Source organism: Hyla sarda, chromosome 5 (assembly GCF_029499605.1).
Source record: "Hyla sarda isolate aHylSar1 chromosome 5, aHylSar1.hap1, whole genome shotgun sequence".
Classification (NCBI taxonomy): Eukaryota; Metazoa; Chordata; class Amphibia; order Anura; family Hylidae; genus Hyla; species Hyla sarda.
This window is the reverse complement of record NC_079193.1, coordinates 142,179,839-142,206,022: the sequence shown is the minus strand read 5'-3', so window position 1 is coordinate 142,206,022 and position 26,184 is coordinate 142,179,839. Positions and strand designations below refer to the sequence as shown.

The following is a 26,184-nucleotide window of genomic DNA, read 5'->3' as shown; positions in this document are numbered from 1 at the left end:
CAGAAAATTACCTGTTGTATGGAGGGCCTCAGCGGTGGGCAGGGGAAGTCTTCCTGTTCCCCTTCGGCGCGGGCGGGTGATGTAGTCAGCAATGGAACAGGAAGCAAAGCACCTGCCTGCTCCAATAAGGCTGCAGCCTGCACACAGAGGAGTGTGGGGGGAGGGGGAGGAGCATCCCTCGGCTCTCTTCCCAGAGATGCATTGCGGCCACGGCCCCTGCACTCACCTTAAAGGGCCGGAGGCTAACTATTTATAAAAAGAAAACAGTGCTGCAGCGGCCTGCAGTGACCCAGGGCCCTAAGTAAGAAGCAGGGCCGGCCCTCTTTTTCTGTTATCATATTTATCGCGGGTGCCGGGCGGCCTATGCGGGCCGTCTGTGCAGGCCACTGGGCCTATTTTCATGTAGGGGCCTGGAGCGGCAGCTCCATCCGCCCCTACGTTAATCCGGCCCTGCCTGCAGGAGAAGATTCCTGGAGACCCCGATCGTTGCTGGAGACTGCTGTATCCTGGGTCAGGTAGGGTAACTACTGTGGGGGAGGGGGGAATTGAAAGTGAAAGTAAAGTGATCTTTACTGTGGCAACTAGAGATGAGCGAACTTACAGTAAATTCGATTCGTCACAAACTTCTCGGCTCGGCAGTTGATGACTTTTCCTGCATAAATTAGTTCAGCTTTCAGGTGCTCCGGTGGGCTGGAAAAGGTGGATACAGTCCTAGGAGACTCTTTCCTAGGACTGTATCCACCTTTTCCAGCCCACCGGAGCACCTGAAGGCTGAACTAATTTACGCAGGATAAGTCATCAACTGCCGAGCCGAGAAGTTCGTGACGAATCGAATTTACTGTAAGTTCGCTCATCTCTAGTGGCAATCACTAGAAAGGCCAAACTGCAACTCCCAGCATGCCCAGACAGCCAAAGGCTGTCTGGGCATGCTGGGAGTTGTAGTTTTGCAACATCTGGAGGGTCACAGTTTGGAGACCACTGTTACAGTGGTGCCCAAACGGTAGCCCTCCAGATGTTGCCAAACTACAACTCTCAGCATGCCTAAACTGCCCAGGCATGCTGGGAGTTGTAGTTCTGTAACATCTGTCCCTTCAGATTTAGCAATTTTCATGAAATTTTTGAAAATTGCTGCTTTACTTTGAAGCCCTCTAATTTTTTCAAAAAGCAAAAATATGTCCATTTTATGATGCCAAAATAAAGTGGACATATTGTATTTGTGAATCAATATAACATTTATTGGGAATATCCATTTTCCTTACAAGCAGAGAGCTTCAAAGTTAGAAAAATGCAAAATTTTGGGATTTTTCACCAAAAAAGGATGCAAGTAACGCCAAAAATTTACCACCAAAATAAAGTAGAATGTCATGAAAAAACATTCTCAGAATCAGAATGATAACTAAAAGCATCCCAGAGTTATTAATGTTTAAAGTGACAGTGGTCAGATGTGCAAAAAACGCTCTGGTCCTAAGGTGTAAAATAGCCTGGTCCTTAAGGGGTTAAAGTGTCTCTTAATTGATAACGGATAACAGCTAAAAGTCTGTAAGGCTGGGTTCACACCACGTTTTTGCAATACAATACAGTTCCCGTGTCAGGTTTTTGATTAAAAAAAAGGGGATTCCTCAAAACCTGACTAAACTGTATCAAAACCGTTGAAAACCGTATACGGTTTGAAAAATTGTGTCCGGTTTTTAAGAATTTTTTTTTAATACGTTTTTAACTTTTCACTCCATTGTGAATAAAGTTTCACTTGTTTGATTGAAATTCCAAGAAAAAAACTGTGCAAAGTCAAAAACAGTATGGTGAAAACCGGATGGAACAGTACGCACATACAGTTCTGTACGGTTCCCATTGACTCCCATGTTACAAAAAACGTATATGTTTCAATACGGTTTTTTCACCCGGACCAAAAACCATGGTGGGCTACGGTTTTGGGTACGGGAAAAAAAAACTGACAAAACCGTACAGGATGCAAAACGGACACAACCGGGTGCATCTTTTGGCATACGGTTTTCAATACGGTTCCGTACGGTTTTCACATTGAAAACATATACAGGAACTGTATTGCAAAAACGTGGTGTGAACCCAGCCTAAAGGGGAGAGCAGGGAGCGGAGGCAGTAGCGCGCACCGGGCGAGCCCGGTGCACGCTACTGCCTCCGCTCCCTGCTCTCCCCTGTTACAGGCTTTTAGCTGTTTGGATCGTCATCAATAAAGACACTTCTATCAAGATTACCTGGTGAGTGCTTCAGATTAATCCCTTCACATATGTCTGTTTTATTAGTATCATTTAAATTAAAATATAAGTTTCCTTTCTAAAGCTTAACATTTTCCGTTCCAATCTTAGGTGTTTGAAAGAAAACATTGTGATGCGTTATCAAATTAACAGTTCGCTGGCTGAGATCCTATTGTTTTTAGAGCTGAAGTAGTTAATGTAACCAGCCCTTTAGCTTGAAGAAACCATCCGCAATGACGAAATGAATGCTTGGACAGAAGCCAAAGGAAAATATAATCTATATATTCTACAAATGTTCAGCTCGGAGCCAAGAGAAGAAAGCGAGACATCCGAGCGCATGACTAGAGCTCCTGATAAAATTGATTGGCTGTGATTGCATTACCAGAGGCTGTGCGCGAACATCATGCAAAGGGTTATTTGAGGATAGGAGCCAGCCAGAGAGGTGGGTTAGGGAGTTACAACTTCTGCTCTGGTTTCTTTATGACTCTGCGGCAGTGGGTTCCATTCCTAGCTAAGTCTTTCTTGGCTCAGTTCCCTTGGAATGAATGCACTGGTGTTTATAGGCAAAGTGCAGTGGTGATTTATAGGAAGCCTTTGTGATGTTTTCTCCGATAAGCTTTTAGGTAAATGCAGAGATCTTAATATGTCTTTAAAAACAGCAATTGTCACTTTCTAAATGATCTTTATTTTTCTTTACAAAACAGCTGTTATTATGAATGAAGGAATCAACTTTGCAGGACTGAGCAGAACGGATTCCTACATCTATAAGGTTTTCAACACACTTTTAGTATAAAAATGGATACCTCATGATCTACAAAATGTTTGTTTGAAAGCATATTTGTGGATTCAGGTAGCTTTTCAGTGTAAGCTGTCCCTTGTGTGTGTGTACATAAGAAGTATACTGTTTCTGGCCATTATTTAAAGGGTTATCCAGGAAAAAAAACTTTTTATATATATATATATATATATATATATATATATATATATATATATATATATATATATATATATATATATATCAACTGGCTCCAGAAAGTTAAACAGATTTGTGAGTTACTTCCATTAAAAAATCTTAATCCTTTCAGTACTTATGAGCTGCTGAATTTGAGTTGTTCTTTTCTAAGTGCTCTCTGATGACACGTGTCTCGGGAACCGCCCAGTTTAAAAGCAAATCCCCCATAGCAAACCTCTTCTGCTCTGTGCAGTTCCAGAGACAAGCAGAGATGTCAGCAGAGAGCACGGACAGAAAACAACAACTCAACTTCAGCAGCTGATAATTATTGAAAGGATTATGATTTTTTAATTGAAGTCATTTACAAATCTGTTTAACTTTCTGGAGCCAGTTGACAAAAAAAAATTTTTTTTTTCCTGGAATACCCCTTTAACTTTTGACAATGTGAAATTTTTTCATCAGATTTCTGCTCTACAGGCTCAATTTCTCATTTTCACTTGTCCGTAATATAGTGGTTGGAGCATAGCCTTTGGATACATAAGAGAAATTGAGTTACACATTTTGAAAGGGCTTTTTCTTTTTCTCTTGTAAAAGTGAAAAATTCAGGGTTACATCAGCATTTTAGTGTAAAAAGTTTTTAATTTCTTACACTAAAATTTCAGTGTAACCCCAATTTATTCATTTTCACAAAGTTTAAATTAAGATGCAAAACATGTAAAAAAAAAAAAAAAAAAAAGAGAAAATGGCAGCAGCGCACTTGGTCAACAAAATGGAGGCTCTTAGCGCACTTTTTGATCAAAACGAGTCCCCCCATCCACCACGTGGAGGTGGCCTCATATCGGATGGGACCCTAACACAAATACTGAGCCTAACACTCACCTCTGCTGGGCATGCAGCCTCTGACTGGGTGACATGTTGGATCCACTATCAATCCAAACCACCTCCTCTGAAAAAGGGGAGGGGATGCACGGCTACAGAGGGAGCCACTACCCCCAAATTGCACAACAAAAATGTGGCCAGCACCTATACCCAATACACGGGTGCACGCTGCTGTGACAAGTACAAAACATGTGAAAAAAGAAAATGGAGGCTCTTAACGCACTTTTTGATCAAAACGTGAGTGTTAGATGGGGGTGGATGAGGGACATGTTTTGATCAAAAAGTTCACTAAGAGACTCCATTTTGTTGACCAAGTGTGCTGCTGCCATATTCTTTTTTTTTTTTTTTACATGTTTTGTACTTGCCACAGCAGCGTGCACCTGTGTATTGGGTATAGGTTCTGTTTTTTTGTTTTTGCTGTGCACTTTGGGCGGAGTGGCTCCCTCTGTAGCCGTGCATCCCCTCCCCTATTTCACAAGAGGGGGTTTGGATTGATAGTGGATCCAACATGTCACCCAGTCAGAGGCTGCATGCCCAGTAGAGGTGAGTGTTATGAGTGTTAGGCCCAGTTTTTGTGTTAGGGTCCCATCCGATATGAGGCCACCTCCACGTGGTGGATGGGGGGACACGTTTTGATCAAAAAGTGTGCTAAGAGCCTCCATTTTGTTGACCAAGTGTGCTGCTGCCATTTTCTCTTTTTTTTTAACATGTTTTGTACTTGCCACAGCAGCGTGCACCCGTGTATTGGTAATAGGTGCTGGCTACATTTTTGTTTAGTTTTTGCTGTTAAAATAAGATGCAGCCCCCAAAATTTGTAACACAATTTTTTCCCCATATGTGGATGTAAAGTGCTCTACGGGCACACAGGGCTTAGAAAGGAAGTAACGACATTGGTATTCTGGAGAGAGGGTTAGTCGTGTTTACTAAGCCCCCATGGTGTCAGATCAGCGGACAGCATTGACACACATGTGACACCATTTTGGAAACTCAAAGGACCTCTCAAGGAACGTAACAAGGGCTGCAGTTTTTGAAGCAGTGGGTCATGAAAGCCGAATTGCACTCCTTCCCTTCTGAGCCCTGCCATGCACCCACACAGCGCTTTACATCCACATATGGGGATGAAATTGGGTTACAAATTTTGTGGGGAATTTTCTCTGTTCATTTCTTGTGAAAATGAAAAATGTGGGGTTACAATGGCATTTTAATGTGAAAAATATTTTTTTTAATTTTAACAGCCCCCTGTAATAAAAATCTGTCAAACACCTGGAGGGTGTTCCAAAATGGTGTCACATGTGGGGGAGGGGGTGGGTTCTGCTGCTCTGACACCATGGGGGCTTTGTAAATGCCAGCCAAATCCTCTCTCCAAAAGCCCAGTTTTGCTCCTACCTGTCGTGCACCCGCAGAGCACTTTATATCCACATATGGGGTATTTGCACACTTGGAAGAAACTTGGTTACAATATTTGGGGGGACTTTTTCTTTATTTATCCCTTGTAAAAATGAAAAATTAGGGGTTACACCAACATTTAGGTGAAAAAATTCAAATTTTTACGACCCACTGTTCCAAACAAGCTGTGAGGTGTAAATGTTCACTGTACCCATTTTACATACCTTCAGGGGTGTAGTTTCCAAAATGGTGTCACGTGTGTGTGTGTGTTGGGGGTTCCACTGCTCTGACACCATCGGGGCTTCCATTCCAGCCAAATCTTCTTCAAAAGCCCAATTTGGCCCCTTACTTTCTGAGCCCTGTTGTGCACCCGCATAGCACTTTACATCCACATATGGGGTCTTTCCATACTTTGGAGAAATTGAGTTTCAGATTTTGTTGGACTATTTTGTCTTTTAGCCTTTGTGAAAATGAAAAATTTGGGGTTACACCAGCATTTTAGTGTAAAATAATCTAATTCCAAACATTTGTCAAATAACTGTGGGGTGTAAATGCTCATTGCACCCCATATTACATACTTGAGGGGTGTAGTTTCAAAAATTGAGTCACATGTGGGTAGTTTCCATTGTCCAGGTACCACAGGGGCTTTGTAATTGCGACATGACCCCCAAAAACTATTTCAGCCAAATTCTCTCTCCAAAAGCCAAATTGTGCTCTTCTCTTCTGAGCCCTGCCATGTGCCCACAGAGCACTTTACTGTGGGGCAAAAAAGTATTTAGTCAGCCACAAATTGTGCAAGTTCTCCGACTAAAAAAGATGAGAGAATCCTGTAATTTTCATTTTAGGTATACTTCAACTATGAGAGACATAATGAGAAAAAAAAATCTATAAAATCACATTTTCTGATTTTTAAAGAATCTATTTGCAAATTATGGTGGAAAATAAGTATTTAGTCAATAACAAAAGTTTGTCTCAATACTTTGTAATATACCCTTTGTTGGCAATGACAGAGGTCAAACATTTTATGTAAGTCTTCACAAGTTTTTCACACACTGTTGCTGGTATTTTGGCCCATTCCTCCATGCAGATCTCCTCTAGAGCAGTGATGTTTTGGGGCTGTCGCTGGGCAACACGGACTTTCAACTCCCTCCAAAGGTTTTCTATGGGGTTGAGATCTGGAGGCTGGCTAGGCCACTCTAGGACCTTGAAATGTTTCTTACGAAGCCACTCCTTCGTTGCCCGGCGGTGTGTTTGCGATCATTGTCCTGCTGAAAGACCCAGCCACATTTCATCTTCTGTGCCCCTGCTGATGGAAGGAGGTTTTCACTCAAAATCTCACGATACATGGCTCCATTCATTCTTTCCTTTATACGAATCAATCGGTTTTTTTTTACTATGTAATGCATGCCTTTATTCCTTTTTTATGAAGTTTGTATATATTCTTAATGTGGATGTCTGATTTTAATGTTATTCCTTAACTTTTCCTACCATGTGATATGTGCCTGGCTGGCTCCTCCCACAACATAATGGAATTGGTGCCTTTTTTTTGTACCTATTTAAACCTGTCTGTACCTACTGTATGCATACTGATCTGAAGAAGGGGATGGCTCCCCCAAATGCATAATCTTCATTTTTATTTGTTTTGTTTACTTTAATAAACCATCCAGTATTTTGTATACATACATCTCTGGCTTCAGTTTCTTACATTCCTCCTCTGAACCAGCAGCGCCTTTTCAAGGTCTTTTTCTACCAATATCACTTGTTTTCACCCAGGAACAGTTTCTCCTCTCCTGTTACCTTAGTCATAGCAGCGGTTCCAGTGTTTGTAACCCCTTATGTGGGTTGATATGCAAGTTTAAACTTGCTCTAAGGTAAGCAGCCACTACCTAGGGGTATACACCCCACTTTCCACCATTTCTAGTAAACCTACGGTATTACACGAGGCGCCCCCTCCGGTCTCGCTGTGAAGGAGGGGGCGCCTCAGCAGGTCATGCTTCAGAGTAAGTATGGTGTTCTTTCTCCTCCAAACACGACGAGTTGAGTTTTTACCAAAAAGTTCTACTTTGGTTTCATCTGACCATATGAGCTTCTCCCAATACTCTTCTGGATCATCCTAATGCTCTCTAGCTAACTTCAGACAGGCCCGGACATGTACTGGCTTAAGCAGGGGGACACGTCTGGCACTGCATGATTTGAGTCCCTGGCGGTGTAGTGTGTTACTGTTGGTAGCCTTTGTTACTTTGGTCCCAGGTCTCTGAAGGTCATCCATTAGGTCCCCGGTGTGGTCCTGAGATTTTTGCTCACTGTTCTTGTGATAATTTTGACACCATTGCGTTAGATCTTGCATGGGCCCCAGCTCAAGGGAGATTATCAGTGGTCTTGTATGTCTTCCATTTTCTAATAATTTCTCCCACAGTTGATTTCTTCACACCAAGCTGCTTGCCTATTGCAGATTCAGTCTTCCCAGCCTAGTGCAGGTCTTCAATTTTGTTTCAGGCCATAGTGGAGTTTGGAGTGTGACTGTTTGATGTTGTGGACAGGTGTCTTTTATACTGATAACAAGTTCAAACAGGTACCATTAATACAGGGAACGAGTGGAGGACAGAGGAGACTCTTAAAGGGGTACTCCTGCCCTAACACATCTTATCCCCTATCCAAAGGATAGGGGATAAGATGTCTGACCACAGGGGTAACCCCCCTGGGGACCCCCGCAATCTTGCATTCAGCACCAACCTCGGGGAGCTGCATGCCGCATTGCCAGCTCAGAATCTGCCGTGCGACGACCATGGGGCCGGAGTATTGTGATGTCACGACTCCTGTGTCAGACACCTGTGATGTCACGACAAATTGTGTCAGACACTTGTGAGTTCTAAATGCTCACAGCACTCCTTGTTACATTCCCTTATGGGTGTAGTCCGCAGAAATTCTGCCACAATCCCATTCATGCTCTGCTGAAAGGAATTTTTGCAAAATTTCCACTGTGAGAACATACCCATAGGCTAAGTTTCCGCTACTTTTTTGCCAGTGTTTTTTCGGGAGGGGGCGGGTGCAAAAAACAAAACAAAACTGCCACAGCATTTTCCTGTGTTTTTGCATTATTTTTCCTGTTGTTTTTGCCAGTGTGTGGAAATTGCATGTTTTTTTCCTTTGGCAGTTTCTATTGTTTCCGTGTCCACCTCTTTTTTTTTTTTTTTTTTTTAACTCTTCACCTCCCCCGGCCATATATACAGGGGGGCATAGTGTACCCGAGTATACTATGCAGGAGCCGGGAATCCTGTCAGCAGATTGACAGGACTCCCTGCTCCTATAGCTGCTTTGGGCGGTATACAGAGTATACAGCTATCTATTAATAGCTGTATACACTGGTCCCTCAAGTTACAATATTAATCGATTCCAGGACGACCATTGTATGTTGAGACCATAACTTTATGGAAACCTGGTAATTGGTTCTGAAGCCACCAAAATGTCATCCAAAAATATGAAAAGGTGAGGATTAATGAAAAATAATTAGATAACTAATACAGATAAAGCAAATCCTTACATATAAAAGTAAGAAAGATCTGCTGGGAGCTGTAATCACTGTCTATGTTAGTGTTTCCCAACCAGGGTGCCTCCAGCAGTTGCAAAACTACAACTTCCAGCATGCTAGGAGTTGTAGTTTTGCAACAGCTTGAGGCACCCTGGTTGGGAAACAATGGTTTATGTAGAGGATAGAAGCTTCTTCAGGGTCCTATACAGTACACACAGTGTCCCAAATGGAGCCACCCTTACTTGGTGTCCAAAAGAGCAGCTAACCCTGGCACAGGTAAGGCGTAGTACAGAACATGTAATACCACCCTGTACTGTAGGGGGCGCTACCAGACAGCCAGTCAGTGCATGTACTTCAGTAATACAAGTGATTTACCAGTGAATGCCCATTCTGATTGGTCAGTTCCTCCAGTTGTGACACGTTTCACAGATCTGCACTGTCCATAGTATTGTATGTTGAGTCTGGTTTCAAGTTACGATGGTCCAGAAAAAAACATTGTATGTTGAAACTATTGTATGTTGAGGCCATTGTAAGTTGGGGGATCACTGTATAGTGTATACAGAAGACGAGGTCCACTTACCTCCCCCGCCCCCTATTGATGACATCATTAGGGGGCAGAGCTACAGACAGGAGCCAGGCTGGTAAGGGTGTGAGGCTCTGTTCACATTGTCCATTTTGTAAAATGGTAACAGACCCTTCTGGCAGTGTCCTCCCAGACAGGAAGACTCCAGCTGTTGCTAAACTACAACTCCCAGCATGCCCATGCTGTGAGTTGTAGTTTTGCAACAATTGTAGGCTCTCTGTTTGGGAAGACTTTGCATTATGGGTGCTCTCCTCACCGGAGAGTGCCAAAAATTTCCTAACTAATTTTTTGTGTTTCTTTTTTCTTCTTGTTTCAGATTCATGTATGCAGAGGATTACGGTGGATTCGAAGGATTACTGCGGATGAACTGGTTAATGAGGGCTGTGGGGGGAGTGTTTTTTAAAATAAAATATTTCCAATTTGTCGTCTTTTTTTTTTTTTTTATTGAATTTTCAGGCTTAGTAGTGGAAGCCGGTCTTATTGACTGAATCCATTACTAAGCTGGGGCTTAGTGTTAATCCCCAAAAACAGCTAGCGCTAACCCCCAGTTATTACCAAGGTACCCACCGCCACAGGGCTTTGGGAGAGGGCTGTGGGGGAGTGTTTTTTTAAAATAAAATTATTTTTCCAATGTGTCGTGTTTTTTTTTTTTTTTATTGAATTTTGAGGCTTAGTAGTGGAAACCATCTTATTGACAGAATCCATTACTAAGCCGGGGCTTTGCGTTAGCCCCCAAAACAGCTAGTGCTAACTTCCAATTATTACCCCGGTACCCACCGGCACCAACAGGCCCGGAGCATCAAAAATGGCGCTCCTGGGCCTAGGTGGTAACAGGCTGCCATTATTTAGGCTGGAGAGGGCCAGTAACAATAGTCCTCGCCCACCCTGGTAACGTCAGGCTGTTGCTGCTTGGTTGGTGTCTGGCTGAGAATAAAAATACAGGGAACTCTATGCGTTTTGTTTTTTAAATAAATAAAAAACACATAGGGTTCCCCGTATTTTTATTCTCAGCCAGATACCAACCAAGCAGCAACAGCCTGACATTACCAGGGTGGGCAAGGACTATTGTTACTTGCCCTCCGCAGCCTAAATAATGCCAGCCTGTTACCACCTAGGCCCAGGAGCGCCATTTTTGATGCTCCGGGCCTGTTGGTACCAGCTCTTCCCGGAACCCCTGTGCCGGTGGGTACCGGGGTAATAATTGGAAGTCAGCACTAGCTGTTTTTGGGGCTAACGCAAAGCCCCGGCTTAGTAATGGATTCTGTCAATAAGATGGTTTCCACTACTAAGCCTGAAAATTCAATAAAAAAAAAAAACACGACACATTGGAAAAATAATTGTATTTAAAAAAACACTCCCCCCACAGCCCTCGTTAGTTATTTTATTAAAAGAAAAAAAATCCAGTTCATCCGCAGTAGTCCTCCGAATCCACTGTAATCCTCTGCATACATGGATCTCAAACGAGAGAAAAAAAACACACACACACAAAAAAAATTGGAGCCATTTTTGGAGCTGTCCGCTGGGGAGAGTGCTCATATGGCACTGTCTTCCCAAACAGGGAGCCTCCAATTGTTGCAAAACTACAACTCCCTACATTTTTAGTGCCCTGCCGACCACATAAATGGATCCCTGTTTAAATATGTATAACAACATTGTTATAAAAAAGACCGATTTTGTTAAATACAATTTTTTCCATCACTACTGTTTTAAAAAAAATATATATATATTTTTATGGTACCCTACGAAATGTTATAAAAAAAAAAAAAAAAAAAAAAAAAAAAGGTATCTCCATCACTTTTTTGGACCGCTAAAGTCCAAAAAAGAACAAAAACCACCTGCAAAAACGCCAGTTAAAACCCATATGCCATTTTTCTTGGCGTTTTTTTCTTGGGAAAACACACGATTTTCCCAAAAAAAGGCCAAAGTCTTAACAAGAGGTAGTTTTTGAAAAACTGCCAAGGAGCCCAAAATAGCAGAAAAACGCCAAAAGGATAAAAAAAAAACAAAAAAAACAAACGCCAAACTGAAAAAGGACAAGTAGATATGGCATTTTTCAGTTCCCTATTGACTTGCAGCTAACATCTGGCCACAGCATGCGGCAGAATGGGTGTTTTTATTGGCATTTTTGCAAGTGGAAACCTAGCCTCACAGTGCAACAGGTTTGTAGACAAAATAGGACAATTGATTTAATTTTGATTTGATTTGTATAAAACCAAAAAAACATCTGTTATATAGTTCAGTGCACAAACTAGACATAATGGCTTTTCTAGTTAATATCATTAGCAAACAGCCTGTGTGTGCCATCATTTTTTTTTTAATCAATGGTGCATTATACTTGTAATGACTCATGGTTTGTGTAAAAATAACACAATTTATAGTGGAAAACATAGTAATACATTGAGTCTAATCAGTTCTTGAATAGATGTTGACTCAAGCAGTATTAAGCAATAAAGACATTTTCTAATATGTGTGCATAGCGGATGTGAATAGTTGAGGTTGTGTTTATCATTCTGCTCTGAAGCTCCAGGTTTGAATGAAAGGTTTGCTCCCTTTAGCCTTTAAGATTGTCGTGTCAGCTTTCATCAATTCTGAACAATATGAAAGGTGATTAGGAAAGAACACAAAATGGTATGTACTTTTTTAAGCGTAAATCAATACAATATTGTGTAACATCTATCTTTCGGATCTGTCTTACATTCTTTTGCATTCACCGTCCTCACTTGCTAGCTTCATAGGTTCCGCACCACCCCAGGTTCCCAGCCACTCCTGGTTTTTTTCTGTCTCACAGTTTAGTAGTGTGCTTCTCTGTATCTTTCCCGTCCAGCTCTTCTTACCATCTCACAACAGGTTTCATCGCCACTTACATGCTTAGGGGGGAGATTTATCAAAACCTGTGCAGAGGAAAACTTGCCCAGCTGCCCATAGCAATCAATCAGCTCGCTTCCTTCATTTTTAGGAAGGACTATAAAAGAACATGCAATTGGACAACTTTTCCTCTGCAGGGTTTTGATAAATTTATCACTGTTAGTAGACCATTTGACTGGTCTGCTAATTTTGTGCAATGGGTTCATTTGCGCTTTTTTATGGCTGTTTTTTGTTGTTTTTGTATTTGTTTTAGAGGAAATCTCAAAGTAGTTTACTGTTTTGTGCACCGTAGAACACAATTTGCAGAGGAAGGATATTTATGATTTGTGCAAGATAAATTTAAGTGCTTTTTTTTTTGCGCACACACTGATTTTTGTGCGCAAATGTATGACACCTAAAAGGACATGTAGAAAAGTGTCAGAAGGTAGAACCCTACTGAGACAGCTGTGGGATGCAGGAGCCATCCCTCAGCACTGCTAAATTACAACTATTCCCATAATTAGACAGAGTCCTCATTAACCGCATACACATATCTAAAATAAGAAGAAAAGAAAAATCACCCCTGGGGAGAGCGCCCATAATGCAGTGTGTTCTTAACCCCTTAAGGACTGAGCCCTTTTTCACCTTAACCCCTTGGGGACTGAGCCCATTATGACCCTAAGGACGGGAGCATTTTTTGCAAATCTGACCACTGTCACTTTAAGCATTAATAACTCTGGGATGCTTTTACTTATAAATTTGATTCCGAGATAGTTTTTTCGTGACATATTCTACTTTATGGTAGTGGTAAATTTTCGTCTATACTTGCATCATTTCTTGGTGAAAAATAAAAAAATTTGATGAAAAATTTGAACATTTTGCAGTTTTCTAACTTTGAAGCTCTCTGCTTGTAAGTAAAATAGACATCCCAAATAAATTATATATTGATTCACATATACAATATGTCTACTTTATATTTGCATCATAAAGTTGACATGTTTTTACTTTTGGAAGACATCAGAGGGCTTCAAGTTCAGTAGCAATTTTCCACAAAATTTTCAAAATCGGAATTATTCAGGGACCAGTTCAGTTTTGAAGTGGATTTGAGGGGGTTTCTTATTAGAAATACCCCATAAATTACCCCATTATAAAAACTGCACCCCAAAGTATTCAAAATGACATTCAGAAAGTGTGTTAACCCTTTAGGTGTTTCACAGGAATAGCCTCAATGTAAAGGAGAAAATTCAAAATCTTCATTTTTTACACTTGCATGTTCTTGTAGACAAAGTTTTTGACATTTTACAAGGGGTAAAAGGAGAAAAAGCCCCCCAAAATTTGTAACCCAATTTCTCTCGAGTAAGGAAATACCTCATATGTGAATGCAAAGTGCTCTGTGGGTGCACTAGAGGGCTCATAAGGGAAGGAGCAACAATGGGGTTTTGGAGAGTGAATTTTTCTGAAATGGCTTTTGGGGGGCATGTCACATTTAGAAAGCCCCTATGGTGCCAGAACAGCAAAAAAATAAATAAATAAAACATGGCATACTATTTTGGAAACTACACCCCTCAAGGAACGTAACAAGGGGTCCGCTGAGCCTTAAAACCCCACAGGTGTTTGACGACTTCTTGTTAAAGTCGGATGTGTAAATGATTTCTTTTTTTCACTAAAATGTTGGTTTTCCCCCAAATTTTACATTTTTACAAGGGGTTATAGGAGAAAATGCCCCTTCCCAAAAAAGAATTGCAACCCCATCTCTTCTGAGTATGGAAATACCCCATGTGTGGACGTCAAGTGCACTGCGGGCGCACTACAATGCTCAGAAGAGAAGAAGTCACATTTGGCTTTTGGAAAGCAAATTTTGCTGAAATGGTTTTTAGGGGGCATGTCACATTTAGGAAGCCCCTATGGTGCCAGAACAGCAAAATAAAATAAAAAAACACGTGACATACTATTTTGGAAATTGCCTCCCTCAAGGAACGTAACAAGGGGTACAGTGAGCCTTAACACCCCACAAGTGCCTTTACAAATTTCTGCTAAAGATGGACGTGAAAATTAAAAATGAGATTTTTTTCACTAAAATGCTGGAGTTACCCCAAATTTTTCATTTTCACAAGGGGTAATTTAAGAAAAAGCCTCCAAAATTTTTTAACCCCATTTCTATGTATGGAAATACCCCATATGTGGATGTAAAGGGTTCTGCGGGCGAACTACAATGCTCAGAAGAGGAGGAGCGCCATTGAGCTTTTGGTGAGAGAATTTGGTCAGATAGAAGTGGGAGGCCATGCGTGTTTACAAAGCCCCCCCGTGGTGCCAGAACAGTGGACCCCCCCCCACATGTGACCCCATTTTGGAAACTATACCTCTCACAGAATTTAATAAGGGGTGCAGTGAACATTTTCACCCCACTGGCGTTTGACAGATCTTTGGAACAGTGGGCTGTGCAAAAATAAAATCTTTCAGACACCTGTGGGGCGTAACTGCTTACTATACCCCTCATTACATTACATGAGGTGTGTAGATTCCAAAATGGGGTCACGTGTGTGTGGGGGGGTCCACTGTTCTGGCAGTATGGGGGCTTTGTAAACACACATGGCCTTCAATTTCAGACACCTTCTCTTGCCAAAAGCCCAATGGCGCTCCATCTCTTCTGAGCATTTTAGTTCGCCCGCAGAGTGCTTAACATCCACATATGGTGTATGTTCTTACTGAGAAGAAATGGGGTTACAAATTTTAGGGGGCTTTTTTTTCCTATTCTCCCTTGTGAAAATGAAAAATGCAGGGTAACACCAGCATTTTAGAGAAAATTTTTTTTTTTTCATTTTCACATCCAACTTTAACGAAAATTTGTCAAACAACTGTGGGGTGTTAAGGCTCACTATACCACTTGTTACATTCTGTGAGGGGTGTAGTTTCTAAAATGGGGTCACATGTGGGTATTTATAGTTTTGCATTTATGTCAGAACCGTTGTAAAATCAGCCACCCCTGTGCAAATCACCAATTTAGACCTCAAATGTACATGGCATGCTCCCACTTCTGAGCCATGTTGTGCGTCCGCAGAGCACTTTACGCCCACATATGGGGTATTTCTGTATTCAGGAGAAATTGCGTTACAAATTTTGGGGGTCTTTTTTTTACCTTTTACCGCTTGTGAAATGTAAAAGTATGTGGCAACACCAGCATGTTAGTGTAAAAATTTTTTTTTACACTAACATGCTGGTGTAGACCCCAACTTTTCCTTTTCAAAAGGGGTAAAAGGAGAAAAAGCCCCCCAAAATTTGTAATGCAATTTCTCCCGAGTATGGAGATACCCCATGTGTGGCCCTTAACTGTTTTCTTGAAATACGACAGGGCTCCGAAGCGAGAGAGCACTATGCGTATTTGAGGCCTAAATTGGACATTTGAATCCGCCACAAAAATACCCTACGGCGGTGTTTCCCAAACAGGGTGTCTCCAGCTGTTGCAAAACTCCCAGCATGCCTTGACAGTCAGTGGCTGTCTGGCAATACTGTGAGTTTTTTTTTTCAACAGCTGGAGGCTCCATTTTGGAAATAGTGCCGTACAAGACGTTTTTTAAAAATTTTTTTTAAATTGGGCGGTCTGTGTTGGGGTATGTAGTGTTTTACTTTTTATTTTGCATAGTGTAGTGTTTTTAGGGTACATTCACACGGGTGGAGGCTTAAAGTGAGTTTCTCGCTGGGAGTTTGAGCTGCAGCGGAAAATTTGCAGCAGAACTCGCTTTAAACTCACCCGTGTGAATGTACCCTACATTCACATGTGGGGGGGGGGGGGGCAAACCTCCAGCTGTTGCAAAAATGCAACTCCCAGCATGCACTAACAGACCATACATGCTGGGAGCTGTAGTTTTGCAACAGCTGGAGGCACATTGGTTGCGGAAAACTGAGTTTGTTACTTAACTCAGTGTTTCGCAACCAGTGTGCCTCCAGCTGTTGCAAAACTTGAACTCCCAGCATGTACATTCTCTCAGTGCATGCTGGGAGTTGTAGTTTTGCAACAGCTGGAGCAACACTGGTTGCAAAACAAAACTCCGTTTCACAACCAATGTGTCTCCAGCTGTGGCAAAACTGCAACAATCAGCATGCATTGACAGCCAAAGGGTATGCTGAGTGTTGTAGTTTTGCAACAACTGGAGGCACACTACTACAACTCTCAGCATACCCTTTGGTAGTCTTTGCATGTTGGGGGTTGTAGTTATGCAACAGCTGGATGAACACTTTTTCATAGAAAAATTATGCCTCCAGCTGTTGCATAACTACAACCCCCAGCCTGCACAGACTCCCAGCATGCCCTTTGGCTTTATACGCCCGTGGGAATTTTGCTCCCCGCCGTGCGCCGGGCGGGGACCGGACCGGGGTGACTGCTGATATCTATCAGCAGGCACCCTGTGCAAATGCCCAGGGGGGTCATTAAACCCCCCCCCCCATGTCGGCGATCGGCGCAAATCGCAAGTGAATTCACACTTGCGATTTGCGCTGATTCCGGGTCATTACGGGTCTATGGGGACCCGGTGACCCGGAATATAAGAGGGATCGCGGTTGTCTAAGACAATTACGATCCCCCTGAATGCATAGGAGTGAGGTGGCAGGGGTGCCACCCCTCCTATCCCTGCTATTGGTGGTCTAGACGCGACCACCAATAGCAGATCGGGGGCGGAGGGGTTTACTTTCGTTTTGCCCGTCCTGCCCACCCACATATGGGGTATTTCTGTAATCGGTAGAAATTGCACTACAAATTTTGGGGGGCTTTTTCTCCTTTTGCCCCTTATGCAAAGGAAAAGTTGGGGGCTACACCAGCCTGTTAGTGTAAAAAAATAAAAATGTTTACACTAACATGCTGGTGTTGCCCCATACTTTATTTTCACAAGCAGTAAAAGGAAAAAAAGCCCCCCAAAATTATTAACGCAATTTCTCCTGAGTACGGAAATACCCCATATGTGGGCATAAAATGCTCTGCGGGCAAACAACAAGGCTCAGGAGTGAGAGCGCACCATGTACATTTGAGGCCTAAATTGGTGATTTTCACAGGGGTGGCTGATTTTACAGTGGTTCTGACATAAACACAAAAACATAAATACCCAAATGTGACCCCATTTTGAAAACTACACCCCCCACGGAACGTAACAAGGGGTATAGTGAGACTGAACACCCCACAGGTGTTTGACGAATTTTCATTAAATTTGGATAAGAAAATGAAAAAAAAAAATGTTTTCACTAAAATGCTGGTGTTACCCTAAATTTTTCATTTTCACAAGGGAAAATAGGAAAAAAAGTCCCCCAAAATTTGCAACCCCATTTCTTCTGAGTAAGAACATACCCCATATGCGGGTGAACTACAATGCTCAGAAGAGAAGGAGCGCCATTGGGATTTTGAAGAGATAATGTGTCCGGAAATGAAGGCCATGTGTGTTTACAAAGCCCCCATAGTGCCAGAACAATGGACCCCCCACATGTGACCCCATTTTGGAAACTACACCCCTCATGTAGTGTATTAAGGGGTACAGTGAGAATTTACGCCCCACAGGTGTCTGACAGATTTTTGGAACAGTGGTCCGTGAAAAGGAAAAATCTAATTTTTCATTTGCACAGTCCACTGTTCCAAAGATCTGTCAAACGCCAGTGGGGAATAAATACTCACTGCACCCCTTATTAAATTCTGTGAGGGGTGTAGTTTGCAAAATGGGGTCACATGTGGGGGGTCCACTGTTCTGGCACCACAGGGGGCTTTGGAAACGCGCATGGCCCCTGACTACCATTCCAAACAAATTCTCTTTCCAAAAGCTCAATGGCGCTCCTTCTCTTCTGAGCATTGTAGTTCGCCCGCAGAGCATTTTACGTCCTAACATGGGGTATTTCCATACTCAGAAGAAATGGGGTTACAAATTTTGGGGGCATTCTTTCCCATAACCATTTGTAAAAATGGTAAATTTGGGGAAAAAACTGCACTTTAGTGAAACTTTATTTTTTTCCATTTACACATCCGATTTTAACGAAAAGTCGTCAAACACCTGCATGATGTTGATGGTCACTGGACCCCTTGTTACGTGCTTTGAGCAATGTAGTTTCCAAAATGGTATGCCATGTGGGGTTTTCTGCTGTTCTGGCACCATAGGGGCTTCCTAAATGTGACATGCCCCCCAAAAACCATTTCAGCAAAATTCGCTCTCTGAAATCCCATTGTTGCTCCTTCCCTTCTGAGCCCTCTACTGCGCCCGCCGAACACTTGACATACACATATGAGGTATTTCCTTACTCGAGAGAAATTGGGTTACAAATTTTGGTGGGCTTTTTCTCCTATTACCACTTCATTCAAATTAAAAAACTGGGTCTACAAGAACATGCGAGTGTGAAAAATGAAGATTTTAAATTTTCTCCTTCACTTTGCTGCTATTCCTGTGAAACACCTAAAGGGTTAACAAACTTACTGAATGTCATTTTGGAAACTTTGAGGGGTGCAGTTTTTATAATTGGGTCATTTGTGGGGTATGTTTCATTTGAATGCCCTTCAAATCCACTTCAAAATTGAACTGGTCCCTGAAACATTCCGATTTTGAAAATTTTGTGAAAAATTGCAAAATTGATGCTGAACTTTAAAGCCCTCTGATGACTTCCAAAAGTAAAAACATGTCAACTTTATGATGCAAATATAAAGTAGACATATTGTATTTGTGAATCAATATATAATTTATTTGGGATGTCTATTTTCCTTACAAGCAGAGAGCTTCAAAGTTAGAAAAATGCAAACTTTTCATATTTTTCTTCAAATTTTGGAATTTTTCACCAAGAAATGATGCAAGTATCGACAAAAATTTATCACTACCATAAAGTAGAATATGTCACGAAAAAACAATCTCGGAATCAAATTTATAAGTAAAAGCATCCCAGAGTTATTAATGCTTAAAGTGACAGTGGTCAGATTTGCAAAAAATGCTCCCGTCCTTAGGGTCATAATGGGCTCTGTCCCCAAGGGGTTAATGTTTAAATGCTGCAATCGCTATTAAGCACGGCATTTAATCACATAAATGACGGATATCAAGCCCTCTCTGATGGACCTGACTCATGGGCCCTTGCAATATTCCCCTTACACGACCCATGTTGGCAGAGTATTTAAACTAGGTGAGTGGGGGGAGGATAATAAAGCAAAGAAAGCAGACAGTGGGATGGATAGGTTACAGAGGGGTCAGGACATAATGGTGGGTGGAGAGGAGTCCTGTGGGGGGAGGTTAAGAGCAGTGGATAAGGAGATCCATGGGTTACAAACCAGCCGTAAAAATAAATGTAGCCCGAAAAATTGTAATCCCAATAATTCAAAAAATTCCATTAGCCCCAATAACTACAATAAGCCCCATTAACTCAAAAAATACCATTAGCCCCAATAACTTAAATAACAACGTTAGACCCAATAACGCAAAAAATCCCATTAGCCCCAATAACTTAAATAGTACAATTAGCCCTTATAACTCAAAAAATAACATTAACCCCAATAACTCTGAAAATCCCATTAGTGAGACTATATGTGTAAAACTTAATGGAAATGTAAAGTGTATGTTCACAGATGTCAGAAGCCTAGCAAATAAAATGGGGGAGCTTGAGGCCTTGATACTGGAGGAACATATTGATATAGTTGGGGTCACTGAGACATGGCTGGACTCCTCGCATTACTGGGCTCTTAATCTGCAGGGGTTCACATTGTTTCGCAAGGATAGAATGAACAGAAAAGCTGGTGGAGTCTGTCTGTATGTAAGAAGTGGTATGAAAGTCAGTGTGAACGAAGCCATAGTGTGTGATGATTCTGAGGATGTGGAATCACTGTGGGTAGAATTACAAAAGGAGGGAAATACTGAAAAAATAGTATTTAGTGTAATCTACAGACCCCCTAATATCAGTGAGGAGATAGAAGGTTGGCTGCATAAACAAATAGAGAGGGCCGCCCGGGCAGGTACAGTGGTAATAATGGGAGATTTTAACTATCCAGATATAGATTTGGGCCGGGGGCTGGCTAAAACAACAAAGGGGAGAAAATTCCTAAATTTATTGCAGGATAATTTTATGGGCCAGTTTGTGGAGGTAATGCCTTGTTGGATCTGATAATTTCCAACAATGCAGAGCTGGTTGGTAATGTAACTGTGCGGGAAAACCTTGGTAATAGCGACCACAATATAGTTACTTTTGACTTAAAATGTAGAAAACAAAGACAGACAGGGAAGACAAAAACATATAACTTTAAAAAGGCAAATTTCCCTGGGCTGAGATCTGCACTACAGGACATAGACTGGGGGGCTGTGTTGTCAAACACTGATACAGAAGGTAAATGGGACATCTTTAAATCAACTCTAAATAACTATACAGCTAAATATATACCAAAGGGGAACAAATATAAACAATTAAAACTAAATCCTACATGGCTGACAAATGATGTTAAAAGAGCAATAAACAACAAAAAAATAGCCTTCAAAAAATTCAAATCTGATGGGTCAGCTATAACATTTAAACAGTACAAGGAGCTTAAAGGGTAGCTCCCACCATCCTATTTTTTATTTTTTTTGCTAGCCCGTTACCCCCCCCCCGCTATGGCACTAGCCCGTTCCCTCCCCCCCCCCTGCCCCGCATACCCCGTTCCCTCATTACACTTGCAGTTACTGCAGAGTCCGGCAGCGGGCGTGCAGGGACAGCGGCGGCGGCGATGTGCGGGAGGAGTGGCCTCCCAGCCAGTGGCCGGGGAGCCAATGCGCTCGCTCCCGCCTGTCTGATTGACAGACAGGGAGCGAGTGCAGCCTATCTGAAAAAGGACTGATTGCCACTCCTAAATCAGTCCTTTTTCAGTAGCCGGTTTTTAAATGTAAATTAAACCTTTTTAATGAAAATAAATAAATAATAAAAGTATATTAGAGATATGTTGTAGTACATAAGTACTACAACATATGAAAACATAAAGTTGGTGACAGTGCCCATTTAATAAAATCTGTAAAAATGTAATAAAAACAGCAACAATTCAAAATGAGAGACAGGTGGCCAAAGAAAGCAAAACTAATCCTAAATACTTTTTAGATATATAAATACAAAAAAAACAAGGACAGAGCATGTAGGACCCCTTAATAATGATAATGGGGAGGTTGTCACGGGCGATCAAGAGAAGGCGGAGCTACTGAAGGGGTTCTTTAGTTCTGTATACACTATGGAAAAAGGAGCTGACATTGGCCAGGTCAGTGCTGGTAACACATCATGTAATGTACTGAACTGGCTTAATGTAGAGATGGTACAAGGTAAGTTAAGTAAATGTAAGCAAATCTCCAGGGCCGGATGGACTACACCCAAGAGTTCTTAGAGAGGTAAGTTCCGTAATATCTGTACCCTTGTTCATGATATTTAGAGATTCTCTGGTGTCTGGTATTGTGCCAAGGGACTGGCGCAAGGCTAATGTGGTACCAATTTTCAAGAAGGGCTCTAGGTCTTCGCCAGGCAATTATAGACCGGTAAGTCCAACGTGCATTGTGGGTAAATTGTTTGAAAGACTTATAAAGGATTACATACAGGAATACATAGGGGATAATTGTATTATAAGTGATAGCCAGCATGGGTTTACTAAGGATAGAAGTTGTCAAACCAATCTAATTTGCTTTTATGAAGAGGTCAGTAGAAACCTTGACAGAGGAATGGCTGTGGATATAGTGTTTCTGGATTTTGCCAAAGCGTTTGATACTGTCCCTCACAGACGTCTGACAGGTAAATTAAGGTCTTTGGGCTTGGAAACTTTAGTTTGTAACTGGATTGAACACTGGCTCATGGATCGTACCCAGAGAGTGGTGGTCAATGATTCGTACTCTGATTGGTCCCCGGTTACTAGTGGTGTATCCCAAGATTCAGTACTGGGTCCGCTGTTGTTTAATTTATTTATCAATGATATAGAGGATGGAATTAACAGCTCTGTTTCTATCTTTGCAGATGACACCAAGCTTTGTAGCACGGTACAGTCTATAGAGGATGTGCATAAGTTACAAGATGACTTGGATAGACTAAGTGTCTGGGCATCCACTTGGCAAATGAGGTTCAATGTGGATAAATGTAAAGTTATGCATCTGGGTACTAAGAACATGCATGCATCGTATGTCTTAGGGGGGATTAAACTGGCAGAGTCACTGGTAGAGAAGGATCTGGGTGTACTTGTAGATCACAGACTACAGAATAGCATGCAATGTCAGGCTGCTGCTTCCAAGGCCGGCAGGATATTGTCATGTATAAAAAGAGGCATGGACTCAAAGGACAGGGACATAATAATCCCCCTTTATAAAGCATTGGTACGGCCTCACCTGGAATATGCTGTTCAGTTTTGGTCGCCTGTTCATAAAAGGGACACTGCGGACCTGGAAAGTGTGCAGAGACGCGCCTAAACTAATATGGGGCATGGAACATCTTAGCTATGAGGAGCGATTAAAGGAGTTACAATTGTTTAGTCTTGAGAAGAGACGTTTAAGGGGGGATATGATAAACGTATATAAGAGTATATAAATGGCCCATACAAAAAATATGGAGAAAAACTGTTCCAGGTTAAACCCCCCCAAAGGACGAGGGGGCACTCCCTCCGTCTGGAGAAGAAAAGGTTTAGTCTAAAGGGGCGACACGCCTTCTTTACCGTGAGGACTGTGAATTTATGGAACGGTCTACCTCAGGAACTGGTCACAGCAGGAACAATTAACAGCTTTAAAACAGGGTTAGATACATTCCTGGAACAAAATAACATTAATGCTTATGCAGAATTATAAAACTACATCCCTTCCCCTTATCCCCTTACACCCTTCACTTCAATTCCCTGGTTGGACTTGATGGACGTATGTCTTTTTTCAACCATACTAACTATGTAACTATGTTTTAGCGGTATGTCAAGGGTTGGTAAGCGGTTAAGGCTTATATTTAATTAAAAGCTCTAAAGAGAATATATTGTAAGCTAACAATGATTATTACCCAAAAAAAGGTCAGATGCACTACTAAATCATAGAAAAATATTCAAATACGCTCTTGTCATAGAGAAATATCTAATGCTTTTTTTGATCGGGGCCCGATTGTTCAAATTCTGACCACAGGCCTGACTGCAAGGATTTTTGCCAACCTAGACGAAAGCTACCGTATTTATCAACGTATAACACGCACTTTTTAGGCTAAAATTTTTAGCCTAAAGTCTATGTGCGTGTTAGACGCCGATAAGCCGCTGCAGTTCAATGATTTAAAGCGGGCGCTTTAAATCAATGAACTGCAGCGGCTTTGCAGGTGCAGAGACAGCCAGCGCTGCCGGCTTCTCTGCCCCTGCCTGCCCTGGGGTCTAGAGCCCTGCTGCCGCCGCTTCTCTCCCCCTGGCTATCAGCGCCGCTGCCCGTTCTCTCCCCCTGACTATCGGTGCCGGCGCCCCATTGCCTGCGCCGATAGCCAGGGGGAGAGAAGCCGTGCTGCGCTGCTTCAGGCCTCCGGTGTGGGTCCCCTGCATCGTTGCTATGCGCTGCATGGCACAGCGCATGACGTCAGTGCGCCACGCCGTGCAGTGCATAGCAACGACGCAGGGGACGCACACCGGAGGCCTGAAGCAGCGCGGACCCGACCCCGGCAACAGGTAATTATGCAACCAGGGATGGGGGGAGGCAACGGGGCAGCGGCGCCGGCAATGGGTGCCGCTGCCCCTTCTGTCCCCCTGGCTGTCGGCGCCGCTTCTCTCCCCCTGGCTATCGGCACAGGCAATGGGGCGCCAGCACCGATAGTCAGGGGGAGAGAACGGGCAGCGGCGCAGATAGCCAGCGGGAGAGAAGCGGCGGCAGCAGGGCTCTAGACCCCAGGAAAGGCAGGGGGAGAGAAGCGGGCAGCGACGGCCTCTCTCCCCTGCCTTTCCTGGGGGTGTATCGGGGTATACACGCGCACACACGCACCCTCATTTTACCATGGATATTTGGGTAAAAAACCTTTTTTACCCAAATATCCTTGGTAAAAGGAGGGTGCATGTTATAGGCCGGTGCGTGGTATACCCCGATAAATACGGTAATTTTGTCGCTTCTTGACCCAACCCATTGGCTCCTCCCGATATGTGGAGGCACGTGCGATGTTGTGATGTTGGACGGACCTGACCTTAGTGATCGCCCCTGTCTGCCCTTGTAGGTGGTGCTGTGCTTCTCCAGCAGGCTGAAAAAAGCAGATTATTATAGTACGGGTGGGGGTAGCGTGGCGGGTACTGGGCAGGTGCTTTGTATGGGCAGTTACTTCAGATGCTGGCTAACTTTATTGCAGCAGACAGAGCGGCACCCCCTATTTTGCCTATAGGCAGAGCAGGCCCTGCTCGACCGATCATGAAAATGAGCCAGGAAAAGGGCTCACTTAGAGCGCTTTGTTTCAGCTGTGTCACGTGACCAGGACAGACTTATATTGTAAGTCTATGAGGTCGTCCCTGATACTGATTGATAATTTCCCTTGGACATGTCAAAAGGTTATAATTTTTTTTTATATTGACAATTACGCTTTAAAAAAATCATATAAACATGTTTTGATTGCTGCAAAAAAATTTCCTGTAATGTGATTTTTTTTTCAATGTTTATTTTTTGGGAGCTTTTGTGTGGATTTCAGACACTCCACTTTTACCTTGTGTGAACTTGTGTGAGCCTTATGATGTCTATTATGATGAATGGTTCTGTCTGCTGATTTGTTACACTGCTTTCATTTACACATTACAAGAGTTCACATAAACAGCTCAAGTCATGAACAATGAGCACTTACAAATATTGATTAGATCACTTTTTGAGTAAAAAGACAGAATTGTTGTCATATTATAATCTCACTGTAGACAATAATACTTCTAGAAATGTTGAAATCGCGTTTCAGAATCAATTCTGTAATGATAAAAGTTTTCCCTATCTTGAGTTGCTCATTTTTAGACAAAAGAATTGACATCTGGAGAAAAGCTTTAAGAAAATACATAAGTAACATAATTCTATAGCTTTCTCCAATAAATAATCTTACATACCTGTTAGATCGCAATAAAAAAACAAAACTGTTATATGTTACTCAGTACCTAATCCTGATCATGTACAAGTAATTGTTATGTCTCTATCACCAATATTTCACAAAAAAAAGAAATAAAATAAGAAAAGCATGGAAGGTGGCGTGTCTATCTCTTGCCTGCACTGTGATGACCCCTTCCTGCCTACAGCTTTTTCAAAACTACAATTCCCAGCATGCCCAGACATCCTTTGTCTTGACATGTCTGGAGTTGTGTTACGCCGAGCGCTCCGGGTTCCCGCTCCTCCGCGGAGCGCTCATGGCGTCTCTCTCCCTGCAGCGCCCCGGTCAGTCCCGCTGACCGGGAGCGCTGCACTGACATGGCCGTCGGGGATGCGATTCGCACAGCGGGACGCGCCCGCTCGCGAATCGCATCCCAAGTCACTTACCCGTCCCGGTCCCCTGCTGTCATGTGCTGGCGCGCGCGGCTCCGCTCTCTAGGGCGCGCGCGCCAGCTCTCTGAGACTTAAAGGGCCAGTGCACCAATGATTGGTGCCTGGCCCAATTAGCTTAATTGGCTTCCACCTGCTCCCTGGCTATATCACATCACTTCCCCTGCACTCCCTTGCCGGATCTTGTTGCCTTGTGCCAGTGAAAGCGTTTAGTGTTGTCCAAAGCCTGTGTTACCTGAACTCCTGCTATCCATCTTGACTACGAACCTTGCCTCCTGCCCCCGACCTTCTGCTACGTCTGACCTTGCCTCTGCTTAGTCCTTCTGTCCCACGCCTTCTCAGCA

At 42.7% G+C, this 26,184-nt stretch overlaps 1 long non-coding RNA gene across 1 annotated transcript; it reads left to right on the top strand.

Annotated features, from left to right (window-relative positions):
• The first annotated feature begins 453 nt into the window (after positions 1–453).
• Positions 454–7,061, top strand: LOC130272594 (uncharacterized). Its single transcript, XR_008843633.1, has 3 exons — positions 454–510; positions 2,343–3,000; positions 6,536–7,061. It is a non-coding gene; the product is annotated as an uncharacterized LOC130272594 (long non-coding RNA).
• The last annotated feature ends 19,123 nt before the right edge of the window (positions 7,062–26,184 follow it).